Source organism: Vicugna pacos, chromosome 28 (assembly GCF_048564905.1).
Source record: "Vicugna pacos chromosome 28, VicPac4, whole genome shotgun sequence".
In the NCBI taxonomy this organism is placed as follows: domain Eukaryota; kingdom Metazoa; phylum Chordata; class Mammalia; order Artiodactyla; family Camelidae; genus Vicugna; species Vicugna pacos.
In genome coordinates this window covers 32,005-43,127 of record NC_133014.1, presented here as the reverse complement: position 1 = coordinate 43,127, position 11,123 = coordinate 32,005, and the positions used below count along the sequence as shown (strand labels likewise).

At 56.1% G+C, this 11,123-nt stretch overlaps 1 long non-coding RNA gene across 1 annotated transcript; it reads left to right on the top strand.

Annotated features, from left to right (window-relative positions):
* Window positions 1-9,225: 9,225 nt before the first annotated feature.
* Window positions 9,226-10,865, top strand: LOC140690072 (uncharacterized). The gene is made up of 3 exons (XR_012065261.1): window positions 9,226-9,276; window positions 10,082-10,229; window positions 10,599-10,865. It is a non-coding gene; the product is annotated as an uncharacterized lncRNA (long non-coding RNA).
* The last annotated feature ends 258 nt before the right edge of the window (window positions 10,866-11,123 follow it).

Here is an 11,123-nt window from a genome sequence, read left to right as displayed (position 1 = left end):
TGCGTGGCAGTCATGCTCGGGTGGGGTTCATGCGTTTCGCAGGGCAGGCTCATTTGGCCCCCAGACAACTGTGTGACTGGAGGCTCTGCAGGAATAACCGGACCACACATTTCTTCTCTGTGGTCCATGGAAGGCGAACCAGGAGGCTCCCTGGGGGAGCAGGATGGGGAGCAGGCCGGGTAGGAAGGAGAGCGGAGGATGGGGAGCAGCTGGTCCTGCCACAGGGGAGGTGTCTGCTCACTGTGAGTCGTGTTCCTCCTGGGCGATACGGGTCCTGTAGTCATGGGGGTCGGCTGCTTGTGATAGGCTGTCCCTGGGGTTTGCAGGCGGTCCTAGCTGACTGCAGGTTGGTGTTTCCCTGCAGCAGGTGAACCAGGTCCTAGCGCTGACCCAGAATCTGTGCCTGCTGGTCTGATCTGCTTTCTTACTGGGAAAGGTTGAGGAGGGAAGGCTCAGGACCGCAGCTGTGCCTGGCAGTGTCTAGTGCTGATGCCCTCTGGGCCTTAATGGGCCATAGCCCCACAGGAGTGGGTTTTGACAGGGGAGCTTGGGTAGGGGCGGGGGCAGTGCCAATTCTTGTAGGTGCCCGTGGACGTGAAAATCGTTTGTCTCCCGAAATTTTCCTTGAACTCTTCCAGCCAGAAGAGCAGGTGACGCTGGCCAGATGGCTTCTTCTGATGTTTCAGATCGTGTTGGCGCCTGTCCTCACCCTGCTGCAAGCTCCCCACTCCTCTGGGATACGGCAGGCATTTGGCATCATTATAATTTCTCATGTGCTGCTGTGACCCACAAGAGAGACAGTGTTCCTTGCAGAGCTGTTCACGTTTAATAGACACCAGGAAGTTTGAAAGCACAGAGCGACTGCATCCGCGTCAGTCAGAGCCCAGAGGCGGTGGCCAGCAGGGGTGGGAAGGCCACGTGACGGCTCCTAGTGCCCTGACCGGGGAGGGGGTGATAGTAATGCGCGAGCTCTCCAGTGTCACCTGTCATGAAAGGCAAGTCCGTAGCTGCTTCCTTCAGGCACGTGCCAGTCGAGCTGTGTGTAGTGGGAAACAGAGATGCTGAAACAGCTGTGGGCTGCCCTGGGAGGCACCGGCAGTCACTCCCCGTCTGCCTCCTCCCTGCCCTCCTGGGTGATAGCCCCTTGTGCAGGTGGTCCCAGCCAGGTCACTGGGACCGGTGCCTGGGGTCAGGTGAGTTCCCTCCCTGCAGAGTCTGCCTGCTTCGGTCCTCGTCACCACCTCACTGCATCTCACGCAGGTTCACCCCCTCCCCCTGCCTCTGTGGGTCGTTAGGAACCGTCCAATTAGAAAGAGCAAAGAGCGTGTGCTGGCAGTGGCCTGGGCGCTGGCTGTTTCAGCAGGTGGGATGGAGCTGGACCTTGGTTGCTGTGTTGAAGGGATTTTAGAGTTGAGCTCTGGGACCGAGCAAGTTTCTGTCCTGCTGGAGCATGGACCTCTTGTCCAGTGTTGCTCTGTCAGATGGGTGCGGCCAGTCCCTATCCAGCTTATGACCGAGGGTTAGACACTCAGGGTGTGAGGCAGTCACCTGTGTCCACGTCACGTCCCAGCTTCCTTCATCACTGGACCTGTCAGCCAGGCCTCCATCCCGGTGACTGTGTGACCAGAGGTGGACAGCGGGAGCCCACGCCCGTTGCGGACGGCACACGTGGGTTGCCGCCTGCTGTCACCAGACACCATGGCATCCTAAGCTGGAGAGCCTGAATTGCCCATGGGAGCAGTCGAGCTGGAGGTGCTGCTGCCTGTGGGGAGGGGAGGTAGGGGTCGGGGGTCCTGGGTGCCGGTCGGAGGCCGTGTCTGGGAGGCTGGGCCTGTGCTCAGACGTGGGCCTGCCTCCCTGCCCGCTGCCCAGCTCCTCACGCCTGTTCAGGACCAGGGGTGGGCACCACCATCTGCACACTGTGCCCCCTTCCAGGCCCCACAGGGTGGCTCGAGTGCCCCTGCCCCGTCGCCACTCACAGACATGGAGTGACAGTCCCCGGGTTAGGCCCGCTCACGGGCGGGCATGCTGGTGGACAGCGGTCAGTAGGCAGAAGAGACAGACACTCCTTGGCCGACACGGCTTTCTGCATTTGTTTTGGTCGCCCCACCTCCCCGTTTTCCCTCACCGCCACTGCGCAGCCCCTGCAACCAGATGCTTTGACTCTCCCCGTTTCCAAGGCTCGACCCTGCCACTAGGAGGGGCTGAGGGGCTTGCCCAGGACCCTGCAGGTGAGCAGGAACAGGGCCAGCTCCTCATCCTCCCTCCAGAGCCCTGAGGCCCTCAGTGACTGCGTGGCTGGGTTTGTGTGATCCCCAGGCACCGAGGGGCCCACCCTGGGCAGGGCCCATCCTCCATCCCTGCCCAGCTCTAAGGCGCCTTCCTCCTCGGGGGAGAGGAGCTCCTCACCCTGCACCGCACCCCTGAATGAGCCCACACAGGAGAACCTTCAGGCCCACATCCTGCACAGCCGGATACTGAAAGGGAGAAGAGTGGGGCCGGCGTGTTCCACGGCCCGAGGGATGCCCACTGCGGGGCCTTGTCCCACTGCTGAACGGCGCCTTGTCATGGCCCGAGTGGGCCCAGCTGCCTGCGTCCTGTCCCCGTGGCCCCAGCCAGGCTGTGTCCTGGAGACCCTGCGGTGTCAGGACCAATGCCCTCGGCAGCAGAGCTCCTCGTGAGGATGAGGTGGCTGAGCCACACCGTGTCCTGAGTGCTGTCCCATCGTGGGGTCAGGGAGCCAGCTGGCAAGTGCTTCCCCCAGAGAGGTGAGGCCAGCTGGGCTGGGAGTCAGGGGCTTGGCTCTTCAGGGTTTGATTCCAAGAGGCCCAGCATTTTCTTTTTTTCCGGATGGCACGACTTGTTATTTTCTACTAGGAAAATGCAAAAGGATTTGCAAACTGCTGGGTAGAAGAATGTGTAAAGGTCAGAGTTCGATTTTTGTTCTCGGTGTCTGACCTGTGTGACCTTGTTTAATCCTCTGACTAATTGTGATGTCGTGCCAGCATCCCTGTTTTGTTGATCAGCGGTTGTGTACAGTGAAGCTGCGTATCTAGTACCTCCCAGTATTTTCTTAATATTCGTATAGGCCGGTTTTTGTTTTCCCAGTTCTCCCGGCTCGGCTGGGTGGGAGTGGGTTGAGTAAGCAGGCAGGCATCACTCTCTCCCCCTCCCTGAGTGACCGAGGCCTGAGTGACCGGCCACCCTTCACGAGGACAGGGGACTTTGTGAGACGTCCATCTGTCTGTCCAGCTGGGCAGCAAGGATCCAGGGGAGGGCAGGTGCACCGCTGGCTGGGGGATGCTCCTGGTGGTTTTCCTGGGCAGCTGATTCAGGCCCCTGTGGACGTGTCCCAGCAGATGTCGACACGGGGCTGGACAGGGGACTGGGAGCGTTCGCCACCTTCCTTTATTGTTCAGATTGCTTTGATTTTTTTGGTCCCTTCTTTTGACGTGTGCTTGGCAAGAAGCAGTTGAAGGCATGCGCTCCAAGGGCCCTGCCACCTATAGGTGTGACCGTAGGGGAAGGGGGTCACCATGCCAAGCTGTCCAGTGGCTGGCAGCAGGCTGAGCATGGGTGGAAGCTGCAAGACTGGCTTCAAGGCCCTGGGGGTTTTGCACACAGTAGCAGATGTAGTTACCGTCCAGGGTCTTCCTTCTAATGTAAGTTGACTGTGAAATAAATGCACAGCCTAAAAGTCGAGAGTTATGTCTTACTCGGGGGACATTTCTGAGGACTGGAACCCCTTTGAGCCCAGGATGACAGCCTGTCATAGCCCTCTGAGAGACTGCTTCAAAGAGGTAGGGGAGCAGCCAGGATATATCGGAGTTTTACAACAAAGACCAGATAGTGGGAACACTGAAAGATTACTGTAAACTAAAGAAAGCCAGACACCTCAAGTTAAAGAATCTAGTGCTTTTCTGTGTATGGGAAGGAGCAAATGTCTGGGCTCATTGAAGTTGTCCCTTTGACCTGCACCTGGCCATCTAGGGCCTGTATCCTGTTATGTCACATCCTGAGCTCCCTCAGGGGACACCACTGGGGTTGATTGCAGAGGCCAGGCTGCCTGCTTGTCTGCATCCTGAGTTGGCTGATGACTTGATGGCCACAGCATTCTTTGTTTACTTATATGGCTTGCGGTGTTTTTCGTTCACATGTAGTTTTGTCAAGTGAGGTGCACACCAGGTGCATGTCCTTTCGGACTCAAGTGCGTGAGAGTCAGAGAACTGGGCAGGGCACTGTCCCTGGGGGCTGGGCCGGGGGAGAGGGCCAGAACCACACCAGAGACTCCTCTGTGCCTGCTTGAAAAAGTGCCAGTGTTTAGGGGCCACATAAAAAGAGACAGTGGCAGGAAAGTGCCCAGGCTGGCAACTGTGGAAGAAGAATTCTGAGGTTATGATTAACATCAAACTAGGGCTGTGAACGGGGGTGCTTGTAATCCTTCCAAATTGGGGTCAAATTTACATCTGAATGACTCATCAAGTCAAGATTGCCCTGGAATGTGTGGTTGCCTTCTTATTTTCAGGTAACAGTTAGTTGCATTTTCATTCACCCAGCATTCTTACAATTAACACTACTTGCCAGCTGCCCTTCTCCTGACTTGTCCTAGCGTGGATTTTCGAGTTGGCATCGCCCACACTGTTGGCATCACCCCCATGGAGCCTGTGCGGGAGCCCAGCATGGCACCTGGCAGACTCTGAGCTCTCAAGTCTCTGGCTGACTCAGCCCTCACAAGGCATGAAAGGTTTTGTTTGCACTTCCCAGGATTAAAAAATTACAACTTAAATTACTTTTCAGAAGATGGGAGACCACTTAAAAATCTGATTTTTTTCTAGGAGATAAGTTGGGAGTTGTGCCCAGATGGGGCCACGTTACCGAATAGCAGTAGGGGTCTGCAGGAGGCAGAAAAGTGGTCCCTCAGGACGTCCACATTCTAATCCCTGGAACCTGTGAATGTGTTACTTTACGTGGTAAAGGGACTTTGCAGGTTTGACTAAATTAAGGTCCTTCAGATAGGGAGATGATCATTGTTGATCTGGGTAGGCCCTAGAGGTTATCATAAGGTTCTTAATGAGAGAATCAGGAGGGCAGAGAGGAGCGAAGATGCTGTACTGATGATGTAGGAGAGGAAGAGCTTTTCCTCTACTCTTAGGTTCATTTTCTGGGGCTGTGAATTAAACTGACAACAGATTAACAGGGGAAAAGATATACAAATTGTAATATCGTTACATGCGTGGGGGCTTTAGGCAAAAGAAATAAAAACCCAAAGAAGCAGTTAGGCTTAGGACTTATATATCATTGTAACAAAGGGCGATAAACTATGAAGTGACAGGACGAAGGGAGGGGGGTTGAGTTCCTTGGAAAGTAAACTGTGGGAAGGTGACCAGGAAGGTAGGGTAGGTGAAGAATGTTTAGGAAGGGTGTTATGCAGGCGCATCTCAGTGCCGTCCCTGGTCCACTCTTACAGAGAGAAATGTATGTCCTGCTTTCAGGCAGCTGGAGGAGGGCATTCCTCTTGTGTCTGCTGATCTCGGGTGCCTTCAGCTCAAAATACTCCTTATGCCAAAGTAGCCACTTTGGCTTGTCCTCTTCTCTGGCTTTGAGGTGGAGGAATGAGCCACCAGCCGAGGAATGCAGGAATCCTCTGGAAGCTGGAAGAGGCAAGGTGACAATTCTCCCTGGAGCCTCCGGAAGGAATGTAGCCAACCCTTGGGTTTTTAGCCCAGTGAGTCCCACGTCACACTTCCGACCACCAGAACTGTTGGGATAACAAATTTGTGTTGTTTTAAGCCACCAAGCTTGTGGTGATTTATTTTACAGCAGCCATAGGAAACCAATGTCTTTCCCTTAAGAAGCGGTTTTGGGCTCAAGGGAGCTTCACAACCACTTACAGAGGCAAGATAAATGAAGCCCTTACCGAGCAGCAGAGAAAGTGTAGGATGTAGCGTGAAATTGCGTCATACAGGCCGGTGGTATTCAGACTTTAGGTAAGAATCACCTGGGGGCTTACACAGACACAGCTTGCGGAGACGCAGAGGGTGCGGGAGCCCACGGGACGGGGCTGTCGCTGCTGCTGGCCTGGGAGGGAGCTTTGTGTCACACCATCTAGACCGCAGTCACTGCCCGGTTTAGACTGAAGAGCAGCTCGGGAGCGGCTGGAAGAGCTGCTGGCTTGCAGAAGGTGGTAGGATTTAACAATGGCAGGGAAGGAGGGGGGGGTGTGTGTCCGGGGACACGTCGGGTGGGAGTGGGAAGTGCGCTGGGGCTCTGCCCTGACCTCAGCTTCGCGGAGAGGGCAGGAGCAGTCAGTGTTGGCCAAGCCGGCCAGCATCCTTTCCCACCCCAGGGGTCTGCCCAGGAGTGCACTGTGCATGGGGTGCTCATGCATTCGGCCCAGGCCCAGGCCATGGGGCCCTGGGTACGCACGACCGAGAGGACGCAGGACCGTGTGAATGAAACAGAAGGCGCGAGCAGGGCCCAGAGCCATCCTGACCAGAGGCCCTGTGGCCGCCCCATCCTTGGTGCTCGCCGGGCGGCTGCTGGTTTCCTGTGTGGGGCCCTGCAGTCCGGCTCTGGGACTTGGGGCACGACTTTTCCAGCTTGTGTTTCTGTGGGGTTCACTGTTTCAGCCCCGCAGTGGGGCCATGGGTTTCAAGAAGCATCTGTACAGCTATAGATTAGCTCTGTGTCGATGGTCAGCAAATGTGTTTCCTTTATGGATGTTTTTGGATTGTTCTGTGCCTTTTCCTGAAAGCTAGAAGGCCTGAGTGTTAATGCCAGCAGCCCCGCCCCCTGCTCATCCTTACAGGGTTGGGTCTGCTGGAGGGCGTACCCCTGTGAACTTGGTTTTTGGTGGCAGTGCCCTCTCTGGGGTGGGATTTGACTGTGGTCTCAGCTGTGTGTGTATGGAAGGGGGTGGGGGTCTATGTAGGAACGAGCTTTTGGAAATTGTTACACTTTCCACCAGAGGTACTGTTGATAACTTCCCCTTTCAGGTGAAGACCGCATCAGGAGCCTCCCCCAGACCCCACCCTGAGGGAAAATCTCTCCCAGTAAACCAGGAGAGCTGTGACCCCGTCAGGTCTCTTTTTCTTTTAACCGATAGCACCTGTGTGTAGCTAGTTTGTTGGCTCCAGGGTTCTCAGTCAGCTCTTACTTTCTTTAAGAAAAACACACACATGAACACCCACACACACCCCACATTGCACACACACTGCACACACACCATACACACACCAATATGTTACGTGAGTCACACACAAACATGTATTCCAGCTGAGCTCAGGTCTCTTCTGGACATCAGCCTGGGTGTCACCCTGGAGTGTGTGGCTTAGAGATCTTGGTGGAAGAGGGATCCTTGGTCCCCAGGGTGACCAGCAGCCTCTTGCTGACGTCCTCACTTCTTGAGTTTTCTGGAGCCTGGCTGTCCAGACCCTGGCCCCTGGCCCCTGACCCCACCTTGCACTCAGCATCCCCAGTCACATGGTGGGAGTGGGGCAGCCGTGGAGTGGGAACCAGCAGACATGGGACAGGCTGTCTGACTGTGCAGGCTACGGAAGCCCACTTTTCAGATGTACCACTACATCTCCCAGCCATGGTCTGGCCCATCTTGGAACTCAGACAATTGGAGACGGCCCCCAGTCCTGCTCCCGCATGCCAGTGTTGCCTGTGTTCTTCAAGCATAGAAGCCTGTTCTGGTGGGGGTGGGGGGTGCCTCTGGCGGAAGGGGTGAGTCAGCGAGGGCAGAGGTTCGGGAAGGGGAATGGGCTGCCGGTACTCCAGGGCTGTCTCCCATGTTCCCTGATGCTGCCCAGCCCTCCACTTCTGTCCACGTGCAGGGGAGCTGTTCTGACTCCTCTGTGACTCTTGTGTTTTGTAGAGAAGAGCCATGGAAAGGTTGGATGTCAGGGATCCCCAAACGCTGGTGTCTTCTCATTCACCCCAGTCCCTTGCACCTCTGAGTGACCGCCTCGTTGGCTCATGGCACCCAGGGGTGTCAGGTGCAGTGCTGGGTGGTGGTAGTGTGGCTGTGGGTGGGCACACCTGAGGCACGTTGGCCGAATGCCATCTTCCCTGCCCCGGAATGGAATATTACATGATACAGAGAGGGCACGTTTTCTGCATCCATTCCTCCATCAGTGAGCACTTGGGATGCTTCCACCCTTTGGCTTGTGAATAAGGCTGCCATGAACATGGGTGTGCAAATACCTATTTGAGACCCCGCTTTCAGTTCATTTGAGTGTAGACTTGGAAGTGGAATTAATAGATTATGTGGCAATTCTGTGTCTAATGTTTTGAGGAACGTCCACGTGGTTTCCCACAGTAGCTGCACCGTGTCTTACTTCCACCCCAAGTGCACCAGGGTTCCCGTGTCTCTACACTCTTACCGACACTTGTTTTCTGGTTTTTTGCTAGTAGCTACCTTATAAGGAGCATGAGGTGATTGTTTTTGCATTTCATTAAAGCCTCAGTTTGGAAACTAACCTAATTTTCCCGTGGTTATCAAGCGTCAATCTGCAGCACCAGATCCGTGCCTGTTTTCCGGGACATGCGAGTCCCCAGAGTGCATCTCGTGCTGCTTTGTTGACCAGAAACTCAAGGGAGAGCACAGAGGAGGCAGAGCTGAATGCCAGCCCACAGTCATGGGTGTGAGGCCCGTCTCTCCCCGTGCTGGCTCAGACCCAGCCGCTGGCTGGCTGGGGACACTGCTCCAGGACGTGGTTGAAGAGGACACTGCGCTGACCCTCCTGGGACCTTTCAGGTTGAAAAGAGTCAGCCAGGTTGTGTTCGGGGCTTCGCACTCACCCTCTGTCCCGGGACCTCTCGTTGCCCGTGTCTTGCCTTCAGCGGCTTCCATGTGGGCCAGGATCGTGGGTTGCACAGGGGTTCTGCCTGCCTCGGCCTCCGCTCTCGCCCATCTCCTCAGCCTCTTTGCATGTGGGCACAGGTGTACGCAGGTGTGATGTGTCCATGCGGACACGTGTGCGAGGTCCTTCTGAATATGCACCTGTCAGCCCAGGCTTCGTGTTGCTCTTGGAGTCCCCGTGGGTACACAGGCTGCTTCTGTGGGAGCTCTGTCAGGGGCGTTTCCAAGCTCTCATCCAGGAGGCAGCCCGGGACTCCCTGGGAGGGGAAACGGGCCCTGGAGGCTGCTGGAGATGCTGCAGAGATGGAAAAGCACCCTGTTTCCTCAGGTCCTTCACTCATCTGAGCAGGACTCAAAGCCACCATCCTATCCGGCCACAGATTTTCCCAAGGAATTCTAAGGAGCCACAGGTGAGTGGTGGCAACCTGTTGATCCCTGTGTTTGATGGAGAATTCTCCTGGCAGGAAGCAGCAGGGCTGTGTGTGGGTCACTGGGTGAGGGGTACAGAGCCTGACCAGGCTCTCCTTCTGCCTCGATGAAGGGGAACTGAAGCCTGGAATGGGCAGGAATGTGGAGGGAAGCCCTGGCTGCCAAAGTCTTAGGGGTGCACTTGGTGGTGTGGGGTGTGCGTTCCAGTCTTCCCACTTCCGTGCTCCCCTGTCCTGGGTGCACCGCTCAGCCCCGTGGGCTTCCCATTGGTTTCACATTCTCGCCGTCACTAGGAGAGGATGCCGGAGGGTGACCGCTTACATCTTAGTGTTCCAGGGCTCTCGCCGCGTCAGGCATGATTTCATCCGCTGTTAACAGCCTCTCCCCTCGGATGTGGGCTCCCAGGTCCCCCTGAGGTCCCATCCTGGCTCTCCAGGTGTGGGCAGCGCTGCCCAGAGGAGCACGGGGAGCTGCGCGGTTGGCACTGGCCGTGCTCTGCTGGCCCTGAGCCCTGATTCTGTCTTGTTTGCACAGAGCCCGTGGGCATTTGCCCCTGGGCCGTTCCTCGCATGAGCATTGACTGGGGCTTTCATCCCCCCAGACTCCAGACTCCAGTGTTGTGGGATTGGGGGCTGTGGGCCTCTCACAGGGCCATCCTGACATGGGCCTCAGTGGGTGGGGGTGGAGGCGTGGCAGAGCTGTGCGTGGCCAGGCTCAGGAGGCCTCTGCTCTGTACCAGTCCCTCTCCCATTATGGACTCTAATGGCCCTTCCTTCATGTCTTCAGAGACACATACTCCAACCACTTAAAAACTTGCTAATCTGATGGCAGCCACATCCTACATTGGTGAGGGCCACTTGATTTATATTCTTGGAGAGACAGCATTCTCAGGAGAGCCACAGCTGACTCATCCCAGTGACTGAGTGATGTAGAGGTGAGTCAACAAAGTGGTTACTGAGTGAATGCAGGCGTGGAGGTGGCTGGCAGCCCTGGGCACCGCTCCTGCTGTCCCTGCATACGCTTCACTCTTGGGGTACGAGAGATAATGAGGGGCAGACAGGGCCGCAGAGTGGCCGGGACTGTGGTGTGGGCACCAGGAAGGCAGTGCAGGTCCCCACGTGTGCGTGGTACACTGGCAGGGCCAGGGCTTGCCTCTCCTGCCTGGCCTTGGCTTTCACTGGCTGCCTCTGTGCAACCCCAGGGCCCTCCTCCCTTCCATGGGGCTTCGTACACTTCTGCTTGGGAATACGATGTTAGGTCATTGCATGAGTCTGTTGCTCACATCACCAACACTTGTCCCCAGGTGTTCTCAGGCGAGCAGGTGCCACCTTGCAGGGTGACACCTTTTAGGACAAGACGTGAGAGTCACAGGCTGAGACCGGAGCTGCTTGGAGGTGCACAGAAGAGATGTATTTCTTGGGTGCCAAGGACAAGCTCTCTCCCTCTCTGACCAGTTTCTTTGGGGAAAAGTTGTAGAAAGAGCAAAATGTGAAACTTGGCAGAGCTGGTCTTTCTTAGCAGGATTAGGCAGCTACCTTGTGACAATCTCATTAAAGGCTTAGCAAAGGGCCCAGGCCGTTCTGTAGTAGATTTTAGTATTACCGCTGAATGTCGGTTAGGCCGTGCCAACTGGTGTTATCAGTCGCCCGTGCACTTTTTGAGGCCAGCTCCGTCTCACAGCTCAGGGGTCAAGTAGCTGACCTGGAGTCACACAGCTAGTAAGGGGACCCAGAGCTGGGACCCAGGCTGCTGGGCCCAGCACCCAGACTGATTTAAAGCTCTCTGGGGGATAAAGGGATGGGGGCAGAGCAGCAGAGACGTGGAGGTG